We start from the raw sequence: 4,757 nt of genomic DNA, 5'->3' as shown, positions 1-4,757 counted from the left end.
GTTCATCCATGTCCCTACAAAGGACACAAACTCATCATTTTTTTAGGGCTGTATAGTATTCCATGGTGTGTATGTGCCACATTTTCCCTGTCCAGTCTATCATCAATGGGCATTTGGGCTGGTCAATTCTCTTTTTAATATAGTTAAACATGAAGCTGGATTTAGCGTGGAGCCAAATTTTGCATACATGCTTGCATTGCTTCGCCCTGTATTTACTGTTTTGCATGGATAGTGTTAGAGTACTTATTGATCATGTGCCTAAAGTGGATTCCTTGATTGCTTAGAATGTATGAAAATACTGGTGAACTTAAGGATATTGAATTGTGTATCAGAAATAAAATATTCATTATGTTGGTTTTTTGGGATCCTTGGTTACACTGTAGCCCTGAGGGTAAATTAAGTAGGAAAATTTAGAGTTGGTTTCTTGTTTGTTTGTTTTTGCTTCTAGTTTCGTTCATTTTCTGTTTATTCTCTGGTTTTGCTTGTGTATGCATATATATAAAACTATGATGTTGTTTAGTTTCAAGTGAAGGCTTTTATTTGGTTCTGTGAATAGTTATTTCATTTCCTATGCATTTCTAGCAAGTCATCATTCATTATATTTATCTGGAATTCCTAAGCAAGCTTTGTTGGGCTGCAGGAATTAATAGAGCACACCAGCTGTTTATCCTTCAACTAACGTTTTGGATTTTAGGTGTGTGATACTTTAAGTGTGTTGAGTATATACTTACAAATAGAATTTAAGTCATATTTCTCTCTCTGCTTAGTTTCTCCAAAATTTGCAAACTATCTATGAATATTCTTAATTCACGGCAATGTGTTTGTCTATAGTCAAGCAGGGTCGCCAGGGCTGCTCAGGGAGAGAGAGCCCAGAAACCTGGCATGCCGGCAAAAGGGTAAGAATTTCTTACCAGTCAGTCTCTGGCCTCTTTCTCTCTGTGCAAACTGGTTAATCTGCTCTGTGAAGTTTTAGATTAATTGGCTTAATAATAATAAAAGCTTAAATCAAATACTTTGTCAGAAAAGTAGAAGGTGTAATGCCTTTTAGTTCATGTGACTTTAGCAATCTTTGGGAAATAAAGATGGTTTTCTTGTTATTGCTGTTGTTGTTTTTTGAGACAGCCTTGCCCTGTTGCCCAGGCTGGATGGAGTACAATGGTATGATGTCAGCTCACTGCAACCTCTGCCTCCCAGGTTCAAGCGATTCTCTTGCCTCAGTCTCCCGAGTAGCTGGGACTACAGGCATGCGCCACCACACCTAGCTACTTTTTGTATTTGAGTAGAGGCGGGGTTTCACCATGTTGGCCAGGCTAGTGTCGAACTCCTGACCTTGTGATCTGCCCATCTTGGCCTCCCAAAGTGCTGGAATTATAGGCATGAGCCACCCCACCCAGCCAGTTAACATGGTTAAAATACAAATGTCTTCAAAATGTAAACATGTGGTCTAAATTGTGTTCAAATATTAGGTTGCTAAATGCTTTAAGATCATAAACTATTTCTTTGGATTTTGAAAAATGGTTAACTTGTCTGCTTTCCAGCTAGGTAAGACCTGGGGCCCAGCTGAATTCCTCTCTTATCTCCTTGTCTTGTGTCTTTCTTTCCTGCGATCTATCATCTCCGCACACAAAACAACACCCTCTAGACCCTGCAGGGCTGGACCTTGCACCCTGGCACTTAGGATCCGCAGAGTATTTACCTCATGCCTGGTTATTGTCAATCCCCTGACCACACCTACCTACACCACGCACACAAAGGCTGCATCCCACTCCCTAGATAAAAGTAATGGCAGTTTCACCAACCTTAGTTTCAACCACTTATATTAGGTTGGTGCAAAAGTAATCACAGTTTTGCAATTACTTTTAGTGGCAAAAACCGCAATTACTTTTGTGCCAACCTATAGTTTCTCACCTACCCCAGAAGTCCATGTTGCTCAGTACTGAGAATGAACTGCGATCAGGTCTTCCTGTTTTCATCGTGTGCAAAGTTGCTGAAGGTTGACTGTTATTCCAGCCTAGATACTTTATTTCATTTCATAACATACGATCCAAAGACCCACCTCCGAGTGCCCCCTCTGGTTTAGATAATCATTTTCCAAGTTCTCGTAAGTTTTGGATCACAGCTCCATCCAAGCACTGAGCTCATCTAAGTAGAAGACCTTTGTGGGTGTTCAGTTGCATTCGGTACAATGGTGACTCAGGGATATCTTTTTGGGTCTCCTTCTCCCAGAAGATTGGAATCTTTGGATGCATAAATGTGCCTTTTTAATCTTTAAATCACCAAGTCTAGCACCAGGACTGGAATAATGAGGTTTCCTTAGATTGACCATGACTGTGAACTGTGAACCTCAAGGTGGCGCTATTTGTGCAAAATCTGGAATCTCCTTGAACGTTTGCAATATGCCACCAGTCACTAGGGGGAGGCCTTAACTTTCATAACCAGATGCAAAGCTCAAAGTGTCTCAAGTGAAATGATAGTTTCACTGGGTTCTATGAGAGCAAGACAACTGACCGGCCTTTCTTTTTTTTGTCAAAAGAGGGGTTTGCATCATCCTGGCAGGTGTATCTAAGGGCTGTCTCATTGGATTTCACACCCATGGAGAAAGGAATAAGAAAATGTGGACAAAAAGGCACAGGAAGACAAATTTTGCATATTCTCACTCACATATGGGACATGAAAAAGTTGATTTCATGGAGTCAGAAAGTTGAATGAAAAGTTACCAGGAGCTGGAAAGCGTAGGGAATAAAGAGAGCATGGTTAATGGGTACAAGACACAGTTTGGTAGAGGGAATACATTCTAATGTCCGGCAGCACAGTAAGGTGACTGTAGTTAACAATAATTGATTTATATTTCAAAATAGCTAGAAGATTGAAATGTTCCCAACATAAAAAATGTTAAATCTTTGAGGTGACAGATACCTTAATTATACTGATTTGATCATTATACATTGTACGCATGTAACAAAATACTATTATTTAACCTGTATGACTGTTACCTAAAAAAGCGTAGTCTTGGTCAGGCACAGTGGCTCACACCTGTAATTCCGGCACTTTGGGAGGCCGAGGCAGGTGGATCACTTGAGGTCAGGAGTTTGAGACCAACCTCGCCAACATAGTGAACCCTCGTCTCCACTGAAGAAGACAAAAATTAACCAGGCATTGTGGTGGGTGCCTGTAATCCCAGCTATTTGAAAGGCTGAGGCAGGAGAATGGCTTGAACCCAGGAGGGGAAGGTTGCAATGAGCTGAGATCATGCCATTGAACTCTAGCATAAGTGAGAATGAGAGCCTGTCTCAAAAAAAAAAAAAAAAAAAAGTGTAGTCTTAATTTACTGAGAATAGAAAGATTCTATGACTCTCCCAAGCTGACGTAGTCCATACTACGTAATCCATAGTTGGAAACTAGTTTCAGACCTCACAGCCTTGATTTGACTAATTTACCTCTCTTTCTCTTTCCTCTTTATCATGGGAATATACTAGGATGCTAAATTCTTGCTGTCCTACAAATAGACAATTTCTAACCTGGATTTTAAGAACTGAAACTATAAACAATACTGGAGGACCTTTCCCTAACCATTGCTACAACTCCTCTTTTTGAAATTGTCTTCCTCCTTGTCACTACTACAAGTTTAGAAAGGTGAACATTTCTAACTACAGGAGTAAATTTCAAAAAAAGATTTGGAGGGAGTTACTTTTGCTTTTAAACATAGGTGGCTCTAGTGGGCCCAGCATAGTGGCTCGTGTCTGTAATCCCAGCACTTTGGAAGGCTGAGTTGGGTGGATTGCTTTGAGCTCAAGATTTTGAGATCAGCTTAGGCAACTTGGAAAAACTCTATCTCCACAAAACAAAACAAAACAAAACAAAACAAAACAAAACAAAACAAGACAAAAAATTAGCTGGCTGTTGGAGGCTCATGCCTGTAGTCCCAGCTACTTGGGACACTGAGGCTGGAGAATCTCTTGAGCCTGGCATATGGAGGTTGTAGTGAGCTGAGATGGCACCATTGCACTCCAGCCCGGGTGACAGAGTGAGACCTGTCTTAAAAAAACAAAAACAAAACCAGGTGGCTTTTGCCTGTAATTCCAGCTCAGCTGGAGGCTGAGCGTGGGCAGTGCCTGATGCCAGGAGTTTGATAAAATCTGGGCAACAAAGAAAGACACTGCCACTTAAAAAATAAAATGAAAACAAAAACAAGAACAAAGGGAAAAAACATCCTTTTGCCATCGGAGTCCCATGATTGTCACAATTATGTCAGTCCAAGCAAATGACCACAATGGAAATCAACAAAGAAAACACATCTCTTTAGGATGGACCAAGACCGCAGCCTGAGCGTGTGTTGAATCTTTTACCATCCTCCTATGAAATCGCAAAAGCTAATAAATTAGAACAACAACAAGACAAACAACAACAACAACAACAAAAGACGAAAGTGGTAAACTCTACAGTGTGATGGAAACAAAACAGTGACAACACTTGGTGAGAATGTTTAAGATTCTCTGACAGAGAGCAGATGGCATGAGCTCCACAGGGAAATAAGACTGGAGAAAACTGAAGTGCAAAATATGCTGCAGAAAAAAAAAAGAACTTTAGATAGAGGAGATTTTGTAGAAAAGAGGAAACAATCAGGTGATCAAGATGAAATAAGGCAGGATCACAAAAGATTATGTAGTGTCAACTATCAAGGAAACATATGTTGCAAAATACCATTGGTCAAGGCTGCTGATCACGTATTTTTGAAGAGTTAATGGCTGGAAAGTTTG

The sequence above is a fragment of the Cebus imitator genome, unplaced genomic scaffold (assembly GCF_001604975.1).
Source record: "Cebus imitator isolate Cc_AM_T3 unplaced genomic scaffold, Cebus_imitator-1.0 Scaffold316, whole genome shotgun sequence".
In the NCBI taxonomy this organism is placed as follows: Eukaryota; Metazoa; Chordata; class Mammalia; order Primates; family Cebidae; genus Cebus; species Cebus imitator.
Note: the sequence above shows the minus strand (reverse complement) of the source record.